General features: G+C 32.9%; 1 long non-coding RNA gene across 1 annotated transcript in view; it reads left to right on the plus strand.

Annotated features, from left to right (window-relative positions):
* Positions 1 to 18,217, plus strand: part of LOC143253201 (uncharacterized) — a 29,609-nt gene that overhangs the window by 2,343 nt on the left and 9,049 nt on the right. The window lies entirely within an intron of this gene.

Here is an 18,217-nt window from a genome sequence, read left to right on the forward strand (position 1 = left end):
CTGTTTAAACATTCAACTCTATATACAAAATATTTGCTTTACTTACAACGTTAACAACCTAACCATGTTTTTCAACCTTGGAATGACACACAAAAGAGACTGAATTAAAAATATACGTAATAACTTTGTAATCTGCCATGTGATATGTATATAGGGTTAACACCTTCTACTGTTACTTTTGTGGAACATTCAGGCCAAACTTTCTAAGAGTGATGGAATAAATACATTGAATAACAAGTAATTCGACAAGATATTTATTATACGTAATATGTAATAAATTATATGTATTTTATGTAATATTTATTACAGAATATTTTATAACATCTCTGAATAACTGAGTTTATGAGAACTAAATATAGACTGGACACACTGTAACAGACATTGTTACATGTAACAGACAAATAAGCAGTCTTTATTATATCTCTAATACGAATGAAGTGTTTGTACTTGTTTATTAGACGACACAGTCGTTTTCACTGGATCAGAGATACCTTCTATGTAACTACCTAGGTTGAAATATCTACTAAATTTACCTAACTTAGTTACTTCAAAAATAATGTCAAAATTACCAACAACGATTAGCTTTGTCCACTTGTTGGTCATTCTTATAGTTACTTAAGGAGTATCGTAACCTTGAGGTATCTCCTGACACTGTAGGACACTGTTGTTGACATTCTTGCAAAATGTGCACCATTAAACCCATACCTCCTACTGAGTGACTAGTTGTTACCCCCACGAGAATGACAAAAACAAAGATAAATTAACGATTTTCTTGACTACCTGTTATATGAAAATCAAAATAACTGAGAAATTGTGGAATAAACAAGAACAGTATTAATAACATTTATATATTTAACACCAGAATAGCATGGAAAACTTTGATTGATTTTAATCACATTTAAGGATTTTGTTTCATCACTGCCATGTTACCCCTTTTAACGTGTTTCGTATAATTTTTAATTATAAATAATTAAAACGGGACATCTTCGACGTATTCATTTTGCGATAATGCAAAATTCAATCTTTAGTCGCTGACACAAAATTGAGTTTCGAAACAATATAGCAAAAATTTTTTGGTATCGCTACGCATGTCCGTTTTACTATTCAAGGTTAAAAGTGTAAGGAGAACCAACGTCATACTTTTAATGCGTCACTTCCGCTTGGAAGCTATTCTTACAATTTTTCGTACAAGACGTTAATATTCTTCACTTCTAGGATCTATTCTTTGTTAAATTGCTGAATCACAAATTTCACGTATTTACTTTGTTTACAATTATTTTTAATAATGGTTCTCTAGAAAGTCGATGTTTAACGCCTATACTACATAAATGGAATAGCTATTAGTTTTCAGGACTAATTCTTAATGGGATAATATTGATTTAAATTAAGTTGAAAACCATTAGATTACTTTTCTTATTGATCACATATTGTTTTCTTGATTTTCAATTTCGCGCAAAGCTACTCAAGCGCTATCTGCTCTAGCTGTCCTTACTTTCGCAGTGTAAGACTAGAGGGAAGGCGCAACTAGTCATCACCACCCAACACCAAATCTTTGGTTACTCTTTACCAACGAATAGTGAGATTGACCACACATTATAAGATCCTCACGGCTGAATAGGCGAGCATGTTTGGTGTGACGGGGATCCGAACCCGCGATCCTCGGATTACGAGTCGAGCGTCCTAACCACCTGGCTATGCCGGGCTGATCGTATATTACGTTCATCTTAAAAGCTAGATTAAGACTTAACGATGTGGTGAGACCACCAATTTCGTCAAATGTAAAAGGTATACAAAATTAATCTGACAGTCGGTGAAATACTTTGTTAAAAAACGCGTAAATATTCGCAATCATTAAGTATCTTTTGTTTCATTTTTTTTAAAATTAAGACAACCTGAGTACATAGTCAAGAGAAAAAAAAATTGTTTGAATTTCGCGCAAAGCTACACGAGGGCTATTTGTGCTAGCCGTCCCTAATTTAGCAGTGTAAAGCGAGAAGGAAGGCAGCTAGTCATCACCACCCACCGCCAACTCTTGGGCTACTCTTTTACCAAAGAATAGTGGGATTGACCGTAACATTATAAAGGCCCTGGAGATGCGAGGGCGAGTATGATTTGGTGTAACAGGGATTCGAACCCACGGCTCTCACATTTGAGCGCCCTAACCACTTGCCCATGGCGGGGCCCTGTAAATAGTTCCTCAATTAAAATATTATTAATATTTGTTAAGGTATATGTTGATTTTACAGAAGGAAACTGTTATTCGAATTATGAAAAAAAAACTAACCAGCATTCTTGTATACTGACAATGCATAAAAATTTACAAATGAAAAATGAAAGATAGGCTTCAATTATCACCTTGTTCAATAAGAAAAGCATCAAGTTGAACCATCTTATATTCATTAGGTTAACTGCCCAAACTTAATTCACTGTCGTATATTTTTAAGTACAGTGCAAACTACTTAGTTTATAGTTACCAAATACTGATAAAGATTTAAGACACTGTCGTTGAGCTTTGAAACGAGAACTAGGAAAGACTTTAAACTGCAATGACGTTTGATTGATTATATGTAAAAGTAGTTTTCACACTGCAGCTTACTTCATGCGATGTTGTAAGTTGTTTTAGAATAATATCAGTTATGAAAATTGATCAGTATTTGCACTAAAACTCAATAATATTAAAATATACGCAAGAAGTAGCATCAATATTGATATTTGTCAACATTTAAGGGGTTTTGTCCCATTCAAAGGGATTTGATGGTGTAAGATATACAATATTTGTCTATCTGATCGTTTTTGGAATTTGTCTGTGTGAACTTAGAATATTGTTGTAAACATACTTTGTGTGTTTTGATTTGACGTTAGTTACTGAGCGCGTGGCGTTAAAATCAAGAAGATTCGACTAATATCGAAACATTGGTACATTAATTCTAACTATGACTATTCAGTGAAGTGTTTAGTTTGAAGACTAAATAAATAATCAGTAAGTTTAATCAGTAAGTTACTAAAGTTTATTATTAATTTAGTAATTTTCTGTCAAAACTTCATTAGTGTATTAAGTCGATACAAGTGTCGGGGTCCGTGTTTGTGAACTTGGGCATAGAACTTGCATAAAATTGATCGATCCTGTAGCAAACGATATTGAAGAAGTATATCAATTTGGTCTTGTTAATTGGATTGCACTTTGCATTATTTTTATCGGATAATCCAAACGAACCCTTCCAACAACATAATACATTACAAGAGTACACAAACACCGTAATTAGAAAGTCAGTTGTACGAGTGACAGAAAAGCTGTCAGTAACCTGGTTTTGTATCAAGTTTTTAAATGTGGGTTGCTTAGCTAACTAAAATTCAGGGCTTAAAAATCACCTGCGGTTTATTAGAACATACCTAAATCTCAGTAAATTATATTTATCAGCTACTGCACATAGTTTAATGTTTAACATCTTATAATGTGCAGTAACATTTCCGCTTTAACGTCTGTCCGTTTACAAGAATTCTGAACTTTAATTAAGCCCATAAAATAAAAGTACGAATTAATCGTAACACTATACAACAAAATTTTGAAAAGTCCCAGATTGTTATTCCAGAAACAAAGTACTGTTATAAAGTGATGGTCAATCCCACGATTCGTTGGTAAAAGAGTAGCCTAAGAATTGGCGGTGGGTGGTGATGACTAGCTGCCTTCCCTCTATTCTTACGCTGCTAAATTAGAGACGGCTAGCGCAGATAGCCTTCGTATAGCTTTGCATTACGTTAAAAAAACAAAACTATTTGCATAAACAAGTGTCGATATGTGTCCAACTAATGATACTTACCAACCAGATTGATACATAGTTTATTTCGTTTTCAGTACAAATATATTTTTATATACAAACAACATGCAATTTATAATAATTGTTACAAATAATGATTTATATAAAAAAGTTTTACAAACTTACAAAACAATACTAAGCTTTCTGTCTGATCTGGAACTAGACATATTTTCGAAGATTCACGATGAGCGAATTAATTTTAAATTTAAATACGTAAAACTCATTTAACGGAAATCGGGCAAGCTCTGTATTCTTCATTGAGTTTTCACCACTCAAATTTTATGATGTTTTCTTAAAACTATTAATGCCCTATGTGAATCCGCTGAAGTTAAGTGGTTTCTCGTGTCTAAAATTTAATAAATGTTCCTAGTCAGATATCTGAAATTCCCTGTTAATAAGCGTTAATCACAATTATAGTTTTCAAGGTATGTAGTAAACCAACTATAGCGAACCAATAATACATACTATCTCATGGAGCGTCTGGATGGTTACATTTATAAGTGTGAGGAAAGTTTCTAGAAATTGCAACCTGCACAACAACATAGACAATACACTATTGTTTACGTACACACATACATTGTTGATTGTTACACTAGAGAATTTTCTATAACTGTAGTGAAAAGGCAGGAATTTCGCATTACAGATTTAAGTGTTTGTTTTTCGTATAGCAAAGCCACAAAGGGCTATCTGTTCAGCCCACCGAGGGGAATCGAACCCCTGATTTTAGCGTTGTAAATCCGGAGACATACCGCTGTACTAGCGGGGGGCGGACAGATTTAAGAGTATAAATTATGTACATTTCTAAATATAAATTTAACTTAAATGAACTGTGATATTAAAATAGATATGTAATAGTAAATCGTAAATCCGTTACAACATATATATATATATATATATAAATACATTTCACTGCGATAAGTCAGCACTTTATATCCCTAACGAGAAAATTATGTAAAAATACAATATTTTTATTACAGTTTACGCGCTTACAAATAAGTGACCGCATGGGTTGCTTTTTAGGAGTGACAGTCTTATCGCAATATTCAATTAGAGTAATCCCATATTTGTCAATGGGTGCTGTTGACGATTTGCTTTCCCTCTGATCTATCAGTTCAAAATTGGATATGGCGAACTCAAATGGTCCTTGAGTAGCTTTGTACAAATATTATAAAACATGGAAACCTTTTGGCTCTAAACGTTATTGATCACAAATATAAAATTGTATAATTTTTCTTTCATTGGCGGGTTATTTTAACTTATCAAATAAAAATAGTTCAATGTTTAGTTCATGTATCGATAATAATTGCTACATTTTCTCCTTTAACGTTTCTAGAAGTTTGAACACTTGCACACCGTCATAAATTGTTGTCGACCTAAGTTAACTGAGTAAAACAAATAAACTTAGTTGTACAATGTAACTCCCATGAACGTGATAGAAGATTCAAATACTTCATACAAACACAATGCTTTCTTCAGCACTATATCTTGAAAAATTACAATTTTTTCACAACTATCAAGTATTTATATTCTAGCTTCAAATAAGCGAGAAATTTTGATGTCAACTTCGAATTTTCTAGATAAGAGAAAATTTATAAAATTAAAAATACAGTTCGTAATATTAATATTCAAGACAGTGAGTGAAAATCTACACAAAAAATGATGTAATCATTATAGTTTTTATTTTTAGTAATTTATCTACCTCGTATTATAATGCCACTATGTTTAACATGGCTATTTATGAATCAATGAGTAATGCATTGTTCTCAAACGACCGACGTTGTGTTAAGAGCGACCTGAATGTGCGTGTGTGGAGGGAGGGGGTAGTTCAAATTTGCACAATTTGATATTTTTATATTTTACTTAGTATCTTTGGTTAGAATAATTTTACGACTTGTCTAATTATTTTAATACATATTAGGGCAACAAAGCAAGACACTGACGTATAATTATCATTTCCTTGAAGTTAACAGGATAAGATTTAAATCTAAACTGATTAACTACTTTATTTTCTGATATTCATAATTCTTTTTCATGACGTTCCAATTTAGGTGCTAAAGAACCAGAAGTATAGCTAAATGTAACACTTCTGTAATCTCAATGTGATGACATACATGGTAAGTTATTTAAAACCATTCGACATAACGCTTGGTTGCAAGAACTAATTATACATCTTGTGTTAATTTATTTATCAGACATATCTATTATGGTTTCGTTCACCACTCTTTCCAAGTCGCAGACATTTCTAGCTCTCCCAAATTTTATAACTTTTTTTTATTATTCAATTATTAATCTCTCTTGTCTTCTAGAAAACCAATCAATTAGCAGTTTGATTTTGTAAATAACATTCTTCAAAAACATAACACAACAAATCAAATTAATAATAGAACTGACCAAGCACGGTGCTTTTCATTTTAAATATTTATTTAGTGTTCTGTTGAGTTTGTTTTTTGAATTCCACGCAAAGCTACACGAGGGTTATTTGCGTTAGCTGTTTCTTATTTAATAGTGTAAGACCAGAGGGAAAGTATCTACTCATCACCATACACAGCCAACCCTTGGACTACTCTTTTACCAATGAATAGTGGGACTGATCCTCACGTTATAACGCCCACAAGGCTAAAAGAGCGGGCATGTTTGGTGTGACGGGGATTTGAACCCACGAACCTGGGCCGTTTTGTTTAATATCAAGTGCTTGTGGCGTCAAAGTAATTACACTGTTGTCGTCAGGTGGCAGTGCATTCCTTCAAAGTGTTATCGCGACTTCAATGATTTCACGTTGCTTGTTAAATTGAGTCTAATTGTCAATGGTGTTTATACGTTGCTGCTTTGTTAGTAACATATCTACATGATTTTTCTCGCGGATAATGTTAGTGTAATCACGGAATAAAGTAGTGTGACATCGCTGTCAAAATTGTTCTCCACGTTTTTAGGTTTTTATCCCGAATTACTCTCATTTAAATCAATGGTTAATCCAAGTAATCTAAATCGCTTCTCACTTTTCCCTGTCCAAGCTTCGAAATATCGTGCATACAAGACAATAGGTTTTCGCATTTGAAAAGCTGTATTCCAAATAAGGATCATATTTGTACCCCTTTTATCAAAATGCGTCTTCCTTTCCTTTCTTGGTCATTTGTTGGATACATTAATAACTTATTTGTTGTTCATTAGATTTTCTCGCATTTGCCAGAATTCTGATCTGTGATGTCATAGGTTTCATTAACATCATTTTGAACGAGTTTTAGTTAATATTTCTTCATATGTAGAGTTTGTCGCTTTATGAGGTCATCAGGTTGTCACATCAATCTAGTAATTTAATAAATGCTGATTGAAAATGAATTACACTAGAATCGGCTGCAGTTTTTGCAAGATACGTTTTTTGGTGTGTGTTTTTTTTTTCTAATTGTCCCAGATAGTAGAGACAAAGTGGGGATACTGATTAGTAATCCTGGTCACGATTACATCGATAAATTATTTGACACTGAAATTGGTCAATCGATCTGTGATTATAATACCTGCAATTCATTTCTAGCCCCCATTGGTTGTGGTGGAGATTCAAGAGAGACCTCCACTAGTACAGGAGTATATCTGTGGACTCGCACCTTGTTTCAATACCCGTGGTGGACAAATCACAGATAGCCTATTGTGTAGCTTTGTGTTTAATTTCAAACAAAAACCAACAAAAAAAAAAGATTCAAGAGTAATATCTTTTAATTGATTAAAAGGTTTGTTTATTTGCTTGTTTTGAATTTCATGCAAAGCTGTACAAGGGCTATCTGCGTTAGCCGTCCATAATTTAGCAGGGTAAGGCTAGAGGGAAGACAGCTAGTCATCTCTACCCATCGCCAACTCTTGAACTACTTTTTTACCAAAGAATAGTGGGATTAACCGTACAATACAACGCCCCCACGGCTGAAAGGGGGAGCATGTTTGGTGTGACGGAGATTAGAATCCGCGATCCTCAGATTACAAGTCGAACGCCCTGACCAATTGGGCATGCTGGACCTTATTAAAAGGAGTATCACCCTTAACATACCGGGCTGAATGGGTTCTATCTTGGTTTACCTTGTACTTTATGACAACAGCCATCAGAAAAAAATGTTATGAAATAAACATAAATTCTCTTATGACGGCAGTTGCGGTGCTTGATTCGTAAAGTTCTACAGGTGGCCTCAGCGAAGCCGTATAGTGATTTTTCTGTGACTATTAAAGGTAATATGCCTTTAATTATCAAAACTTTACATTGGTCCTCATGTTAATAATTATTGCTCAATAGAAGTATAACAAAACTATTATGAAAATGAATAATTCGAATATTGCTTATAAATCTGTGAACATTTGTAATCAATAAGGGTTAAAGTTTGAACTACGGCGCAAATAATAGTTTTTATGATTTTCAAAGAACATATTTAAGTAAAATTTGCCTCATTTTATTGCGCATGTTTTCTGCACATATAAAGCGTTGAAGTCCTACAGAAAATTCACTAATTTACATTAATTCTCTAGTTTAGGCAAGGATTACATACCACAATAAATGTTCAATGAGATTTATACTTGATTAACCTTGCTTAAGTGGTATTAAGACTTGTTTTTAACAGCATTCATTGGGAGTTTTTATTTCCAGGGAAATTTACGATCAGAAGAGTTGTTCAGGTTTTGACTTAACAGTGTGGGTACCATTATTCCTATCGTTGTTTTGGTCTTAAGAGGACGTAAGAAAATCTTTCTCTCTCCTCCAGAAACAATAAGTCATACAGCATAATTCAGAAGTTAGACAATTAGGTGCTGAAAAACATTTATTATTAATAATAAAAATTCTACTTTATATATTACTCTCACTTCCTTTGTTTTTACTTTCTATATTCATTTTATTTTCTACTTTACATTTTCCTTACTTGTTCTTTATTGCTTACAGTGTCGTTTGGCCATCAGTGTACTTGTATACCACAAAAGTGAAGTTCAGCTTGGGATAGCAAAAAACTAAGTTTGTTAATTGTTTTTAACTCATAGTTTTGATTAATAAGTGGAGAATGTTTATTCTGACTATTATCAACTTTATATATAAATGTTCTAAATGTATCACCTTTAAACTCTACTAGTTTTCTTCATGCCTTCAATTAAAATTAGGAATTTTAAGTATTATTAATTCTGTGGTGATCGTGGCATGTTCAATGATCAAATTAGGTGTGTGGGGGAGACTTTACAAATATCAACTAAATCTGTTATAAATATTACTCTAGGCTGTTTATGTGTACGACTATATCAGTTTTACAATCTATTACATAAAATCTGACAGCTTTTGACATTCAATTTTATAAAATATACCTTTAACAAGAGAGAAGTCTTTAATAGAAAAAATCGACCAACGAATATTAAATACCTTTGTAGAAGTTCAGTAGGAAATGTCTTTATCGAGCGAGTATTTAAAGGTGCCCGGCTATTATCATTTAAACTTAACTTTTAAAAACACTCGATAATGTAAAAACTAGTGACAGTACGACCATCTGAGCCTTAAATAACATCACATAAATATTATATTAAAATAATTTGGAAATCCTAAGATTTGTTAACTTTCGTCGGATAACGGATGTGCATATCGCCTTCTCTCTCTATGTGTGTGTGTGTGTGTGTGTAGTAAATCTTCCAAATGAGAATTTCAACAAGCATGACGAGCTGTTACTACATTCCTGATTAATGGGCACGTACACAGTCTGAAATGGCTTCTGTTTTGTGAAACATAGATTGGTGAATAGATTAATAAGCACATAAAACTTATTTTGCGTTGGTTCAGTAAATATGACCTTGACGGCGTTCGTAACCAAATAAGTCAGGTCTGGTTTATCTCTCTGTTCTTCTGTTTGATTGGAAGAGAAGTGCAAATATCCTTAATTGACACATCTAAGGGCGTATTCCCGTTATCGAATTACAGGAATGCATTGGTAGCACAATCCGTAACTTGTGGTACGTGTCAGAGCTTTAACAAAATCACGTCACGCGAAAGACCGTGAAACTAATCACCACCAGAATAGATACAGTGCTAAGTTACTTTACAGTTTAACAGGTTTCTTGCATGTTGCCAATAACACATTTTTGAAGGACCTTATTAATGTTTAAAGTATTGAGGCCATGGCATCGTATAATGCATAATTTCTGTTTTCCGAAAGAGCAACTTTCAATTACAATTGTCATCTCATAGCCCTTGTGTAGCTTTGCGCGAAATTCAAAACAAATATTTTGTCCCCCTCTGGTACAGCGGTAAATCTATGGATTTGCAACGCTAAAATCAGGGGGTTCGATTCCCCTCGGTGGATTCAGCAAATAGTCCGATGTGGCTTTCCTATAATAAAACACACACACACACGCATTATTTACTCATTATATTAATAAACTTCTTTCGTTAACAATATAGTGCTGGTTACAGCCCATGTGGAATTAATAACCTCAGATTCAAAATGTTCTGTTTTAGGGTTCGACTGAAGGGAAAGAAAGGGAACCTTAGTAAGTAATGAATATGAACTCTCCTCATGAAACCGATACATCATTGTGCCAGTCTTTTATTTCTGCGGGGCATACGTGTACTCAATCAATGTTATCAAAGGTCCTGTTCCATTTCTCACTCAGCAAAACGTCAACTCGTTTCGGGTTTAACTTTAACTAATCCATGTTTTCTTCCTGGATTTCGTATGCACGACTATTATTTTTCCTTTCTCCCATTATTATGTTTCAACAATACTTTGAAGTTGATTAGTCGAACCTCTCCGTTTATCGTAAGGCTGTGGCTGTTTTCTTTTGCTGTAATATTACATTTTCTGTAGTTAAGAGAAAATGGCTTATATTTCGACAATTCAAACGCTGAAAAAAATCTTTACTTTTAGTAACTTTTTTATTTATTTATTTTAAAATTAATTATGATTTTCTGCCGAATTTGGATATGAGTGATTGTCAACGGTTCTTGTGACTTTGGCCAAGTGTTCTGAGATGCCTGTCACCAATATTGTAGAATTTCAACTCCGTAGTTTCTGCTTTTCTCAAAATACGACTTTCACTTTGCTTCAGTATGATGCACGAACTTTCAACCTGAATGGCACTGTTCAACTGACCTTGGGCTTGTAAGTCCATACAGTCTCTTTAAAAATTTCTTTGCTAAGTAAAGTGAGCGAGGTCTTTCACGCCCTCAGCAAGCATTGAGAGGGTACCTTTTTCCTGTGACCTTGAACCCTTTTGTGGATTTTTTTTGGATGTCTCTTAACACCTTAATCTTTCTTTTGGTAGGTGCGCTTATAAGGTCTGACAAACATTTTAAAATATTTTTGATTAAGTGAGTGTTGTTCTTACATTTGATTAAAGCCAAGCATAAAGTTAAATACTACAAAACATAGTCTGTCGAACGAAATTGTAAATAATTATTATAATTGTAAAAAAAAAAAAAAGTTTATATTGTAGTATAGCACAATATAATTTAAGAATTCTTCGAAGAAAGAAATTAGAAAAAAAATGGCATGCCGATGCAAAAAGATAAAATCCGATATTCCTACAGGCCACCGACTTGCATGTTTTTGCTTTTGAATTTCTGTAGTAGTAATTTCAAAAGTTATAAATTTATTCTTATCGTTTTACAAGGTCAACAATAAAAATATAGTGTTGTTTTGAATTAAGCACAAAGTTACACAATGGACTACCTGGGCTCTGCCTATCACGGGTATCGAAACCCGGTTTTTAGCATTGTAAGTCCACAGACATACCGCTGAGCCACCCGGGGGTAAAATATAGTGTTTTTAGATACTTATAATTTTACTTAAGTCTTCTAAACGTAAACTGTGTGTAACAATTGTTTCTCGGTTAAAGTTTTCGATTGGAGACATTTAGCTTCCTCTGGTAGGACAGTGGTAATTTACTGGAACTATAACGTTAAAATTTGAAGGTTTGAGTTCCCGAGGTTGACACAGTAGATAACTCAATGTGGCTTTGCTTTAAAGAAAAAAAGACACTTAGCAGAAACAGAAACATTAAAGTTAAAACCACATTGCCTATCAAAATGATAACTTAGAAATGAAATGTATGTGTTAGTAGATCACAATAAGACTGAAAGTATTTTAATTGTGTCACACTTTACTGACCAAAAACAGGTTTTCTTTGTTTATTTGACCAATTCACGCAATACAGTTTATAGTACGAAGAATGCACAACAACTTTTCAACTATAAGTTATTTTTTGTACATCGTTGCCAGCATAATTAAGTTAATATTTATCTGTTTAAGCAATTCTTTTTATTTGAATGCATTTTCCGGTGTTGTTTATTTTGGAACACCTTATAAATACCTTTCGAAATTCTTAAGTAAAACCGGACGAAAAAGCATGTCAGTTATCTTCATCTCAGACCATAATCCATGTAAAAAAAATTGTTTTTGCTAATTCTGTGAACTTATAATCTTAGTTTAATTACAGTATAAAGCTGTGCTGATAAAGAACATACTACTCAGAAATAAAAGATTAAGATTTGACAAGTTATTTTCAATCTCAAATGTACATTGTTATAAGAGTCTCTACGTAGTCTGTCAGGATCGCTAAATCTGTCTCCTTGGCTCGTCCTCTTTGGTTGATTATCCCCTTCTACTTCCCCTTCTGCCCCTGCCTTCTAACTGTGGGAAAATATTCGTGGTGCCGTCTCCTACTTGCGTGAACGTAAAACTTGCCTTAATCGCAGGGTAGGAGGACGTTCCGTAAACTTTCAAACAGCTAGTCAACCCTAAGGCAGGAACATCTTGTACCAAATGCCTTTGATTCTTTTTATACGACTTCTTATATGATGTAACATAACCCACTTTACACGATTAGGCAGTAGGAGGAAGATTTTTTTTATGAAACTAGGAATATGCACGTACACCTTTTAAACATATTCACTGTACAGCGTTAATATAAGCATTTTTATAAAGAAGTAATAATATGCTTAACTTGTGAATAGGTCAACAATACAACAAAATTTAACTATAGGACTTCTAAAAGACGCGTTGTTTACGATTTATACTTTAGTAAATTTAAACAAAGACACTTTTAGCACTTTTTATGTTTTTTTCAAGTTATTCTTGTATTCATCATTACAAGATTTTTAACTGGTGAAACGATTTATTTTTTATTAATAATCGCGGGCAGCTTACATTACATGGTTTGAATATCGGGAAATATAATATGCAGATATTCAGTTCTCTTGGTCGGAAGTAGAACTTGATGATTTCATTCTTATAATTTTATACATAGCAAGATATTTAGTGCAACTTTATAATACTTGTACACGTAGTTTACAATAACGTAAGCAACTAGAACCATTGTTTAAAAATTCCAACATATATCCACAAAATATGTGAAAAGGCAGGTTATTGCTTCGAAGTATGTTAAAGTTTGGATTTAACTACCCATATTTGTCAAATACAATGGTCGAAAACATATGACATTTATTAAAAATTAATCACTTTTTTAATAATTTTATGCATTTTCTTAAAGTATGAATCCATTTAAAAAATGGTATTTTCAGTAATTTTGTGGCTTTGGAATAATCATAAGGCTGAAAATTGTATTTTCATATATTCACTTTTGTATTTGCTCTCCGCTGTGATAGCGGTAAGTCTTCGGATTTACAACGCTAAAATCAGGGGTTCGATTCCCTCGATGGATACAGCAGATAGCCCGATGTGGCTTGCTATAAGAAAACACGTAAACACACTTCTGTAGTCTGAAGTATCATATTTCGAACTTGAAAATTTGAACCATATAGAGGGCTTTTTTAAAACCACATGTCTCTCAACGGAACAGCTTACAACGTTAAAAACAAGGTTTCGATACCCATGAGCATTGCAAAGACAGCCTGTTGTGTAGCTTTGCGCTCAAAAACAAAGTATTTGAAATTAAACATTCTGGATGTCATAATTCACAGCGTGACGAATATTTTAAGTTTAATTTTTAAGTGTTACAATTTTTCACTTTTCTTCAAGTTTAAAGTGCTTACATTCAGTGGAAGGAAGCTTACCCAATACAGTTAATTTTATCATAAGGCTCCCAGTGTCATACCAGCATGTCTGCGAACTTACAATGACATAAGCCGGGTTTCAATACCCGTGGTAGGCAGAGCATAAATATTGCATTGTATAGCTTTGCGCTTAACTACAAAATATTTTGTAATATGGATATAAAATGTTAACATTTGAAAACCGTTGCCAGAGTAGAGGACGGATAACAGTTGAAATTTACAATGAGGTTTAATTATTCACTAACGGAACTCTACCATATTTATATGGATATTATTTTCGACATTTCACATATCCTCTTCAGTCCAACGTTGGACTCACATTCCATCAGTGTGATTGAAACTTTATTATAAATCACTTTACTCGTTATTGTGTATTTACATACAGTTATGATAATTGAAATGTTTACACTTTAGCGATCTCACTTTTCTCGACTACTTCCACTCTTTCTATTTCATAAGAACAACGTTATGGGAATCTAACGCAGATAGCAAAGCATTTTTTAAGCAAATTCTACTGGGTAACATAGAGAAGCCATTTAGTGTTCACAAGTATGAAACCCATTATAAGATAAAGAAAATGTTGTGAGCTATAAAAAAAATTCATTTTCATGTTTTGGAATAAAAAGTGTACACAGCACAATTATTTTAGAGGGTTTTACACTCTTGCCTTATTTAAAATAGGTGTTTAAATTCATAAAGATTTGAACTAGAAAATTGCAAATGTAATTCATTCTTAAAAAACAAACTACATATTTATACATAGATAGCAAATAATACAAAAGGTAAAAAACATATTGTCGCCCATTAGTTTAAAATTCTTTTTACTATATGAGAAATTTTCTTTACTGGACGACATTGATGTTGCCCAGTCACTATGTTAAAATGCTTTGACAGATAAGACATGCTTAACTATATGTATGTATGAGAAACAAGAATGATAAAAATCAATCAGTTGTAATACACGAGTTAATTAATAGCATTAATATTGGCTACTTCACGTGTATATGTAATAATCTACGTTACTTGTACATAAAAGACAGTACAAAGTAAGACATTCTGCTATTACAAAATGAATTGGTATATTAAGTTTTGTAAGCTATTATTATTAAACAGTGAGTCTTCTAAGCTTTCTCTGTTATGTCTAAATTCAACTCTAATTTCACCACATATATCGGTGTTAAAATCTGTCTCTTTACGCAGTTTCATTATCACCGCTACATCAAAAATTATGCACTTATACCAAATAATACGTAAATTGTAGTATAATTAACATAAAGATAAACTCGTTTTTAACTTGGATGAAAGTAAAATGCAATTTGATTAATAGTTGGTTTGTTGTTGTTGTTTGTTTACGATTTTGGTTTGTTTGTTTTAAGGCAAAGCCACGTTGGGTTATATACTGTGTTCGCCGCGGAGTATCAAACCTCGACTTTTAGTTTTAAAGTCTGTAAACTTACAGCTGACCCACTGAGGACATTTTTTTTTTTTTTTTTGCATTTGGTCTCAGGAAGTAGTGTGCATGTGCGTGATATAGAAATAATCTACTCGTGGAAAACTTCAAAAGATTAAAGTTTACACTGTGTCAGTAAGTTTATCTGTTTTCTCAATAATAATTCACCATTATTTACATAAAAATATTTCAAGATTAACAAAATGATAACAAAAGTTCTTATTTTGACATTTACATGATTATATCTTGTTTGTTTGTCTTTTTTTCTGATGAGCAGAAAGCTACAAAGTGGGCTGTTTATGCTGTTCCAACCTCAGGTATTGAAACCTGGTTTTTAAAGTTATAAGCCTTCTTATTGCTGAGTCACTGCGGGAGGCCGTTGAATAAACAAAATGTGTCGTTTCGATATAGACAGAATACGAAAAACTGTAGCATTTTCCTATTAGAATTGTGATCTCTCGTTTTTCTTGAAATCATTATTACTTATTAGAAGAAGAAATACCACATTACAACTTTATCGTTAAATCTCTGTCTTGCTTTGTATCCTTTCTTATTCTTTTTGCTTTTTGTATTGATGTGGGTTGTAAGTTTGTAATTGCATCTCGTTTGCTTGACCATTTTCGGTGTACGTTTGTCTAAAATTATTGTATTTTAAAATATATCGAAAATAAAATAAAATATAATACCAATCACTCAGACGTACACAAAATATTTATTTCACAATCTGTATTCTAAGTTTTATCAGTACATTCATTCAAACAGAATTCTTATGACATGCCCTTGATACAAATATAAGGGTATTCTAAAGAATAATAAGACTCACCCTGGCGCATTCAACTCTCAACAGGATTTGGTGAAGCATTGCAATAAAAGTAGTGTTGAAATTTACTTTCTGTAATGGCATGGAATAACTAGCCTTATAAAGTAGAAAGAATGACAAGATATTCTCTTGTCCTTACACTTTCAAACAGTATTGTAAGCTAATAATTTTCTTTGAAATCAGATAACATTTTGTTATGCTTAAAATACTGACAACCACTGGATAAAAATTTCTCTAGACCAATCTCGACGTGTGAGTCTTATCGATCATTCTATATCCCAAACATAACAAAAATGGTATTCATTGTGGTAAACGAAATAATTTGATATAAGTAATAGTTTTCTTTATTCCCGATTTGTAAAATATCCTTACGTGATACAAGAAAATGAACATTATGTTCCAAATTTACATAGCTAAATTATGAAAAATCGGTTATTAAAACCAAAACAACTTTAATGAATATTCAATTTAAAAGTCTGCGTTATTGAGAAGGCAGCCAGTCAGCAGCACCCTACCACCCACCATTCACGCTAAGAGATTTACTATCACTCTTGTAACAAACCCACCGCTTAATGTTCAAGAAATTGTCTTAATATTCGGGGCATAATTTGTAATATCGCACGAACACGAACTAGATTCGCTATCTTCAACACCCAGAGCTCTACCATATGGCTAATCCGCGCCCTGCCAAGATACAAAACGAGTGACGTAAATTAGGCTACTCAACGAAAACATTACATGAAAAATATCTGTATGACATTTCCTATCAAACAAAACTTCATTGCTTACCCGTCTTAGTAACCTATAATACCTTCTATGGCGCGGCTTACATACTTAGTTTCTCAGGTTATGCAATATATATATCTTTAGGCACCAGCTGTTGTTTTTTAAATAGGTAACGAATAGACTCCTAACATGCCAAAAACAAATAAATCTAAGTTTTTATGTTTACAAATCGATAGATATAAGTAAATTATGAAGAAACTATATAAAATGTTTGTTATTTATTTGAATTATGAGTCCGAAACGTACAACCAAACACAATGTCAAAGCGAATGAGGGAAGAAAATGGCTCCAATTAATTTCATCTTTAGATTGCTTTTACGATGTTGCAGGTAACAAAATAAGAAATCTAAAATAAAATAGATAATTTCAACGTAAATAACACACACAAAAACACAAGTAACTAAAAGAAAGAGAGCATTTCAATGTTATGGGGCAAGTATAATTATCGTAAACTTTTACTTTATATTTAGTCTTCTGGTAAGACAGCGATAAGTCTTCGGATTTAGAATACTAAAATCAGGTTTTTTTGTTTTGTTTTTTAATTTCGCGCAAAGCTAGACGAGGGCTATCTGCGCTAGTCGTCCCTAATTTTGCAGTGTAAGACTAGAGTGAAGGCAGCTACTCGTCACCATCCACCGCCAACTCTTTGGCTACTCTTTTACCAACGAATAGTGGAATTGACTGTCATATTATAACGCCCCACGGCTGAAAGGGGAGCATATTTGGTACGACAGGGATTCGAACCCCCAACCCTCAGATTACGAGTTGAACGCCTTAACCCACCTGGCCATGCCGGGCCCGATCAGCGGTTTTATTCCCTCAGTGAACATAGCAGATAGCCCCATGTGGATTTGCTATGAAAACACAAACACATATGGAAACATTATTTTTAAATATGAAAATGTCAATGGTATTTTGTGTGAAAATAGAAAAAAAAAGGCACATTTATATAAAAAAGATTTTATAAACTTTTGAGTAACTTGTGTTTTTATCCGTCGTACCTTTGAAATTTAACATTCTTTGTGTTATCTCACTTTAGAGCATTTTATTTCTCACACGAAAAGAACAAGTAATCATTCGAAAGCATAAATCAAAAATCGAGATTATATAAGATCGAACAATTGTAAAAAACTGTACGTTTTAAATATTTTTAAAACTTTATAATGTTAAAAAATGGTATGTCAGTTTTTTCCACGTAATTTTACTAAAATTAAAGCATTTGCACTTTATAAACTTAATTCTACAATTAGTGCGTCTTATATTCATGCATTATTGCATAACTCCTTCTTCCTTTAATAATTTTACCACATATTTAGTAATATACATGG

Source organism: Tachypleus tridentatus, chromosome 6 (genome assembly GCF_004210375.1).
Source record: "Tachypleus tridentatus isolate NWPU-2018 chromosome 6, ASM421037v1, whole genome shotgun sequence".
Lineage (NCBI taxonomy): Eukaryota > Metazoa > Arthropoda > Merostomata > Xiphosura > Limulidae > Tachypleus > Tachypleus tridentatus.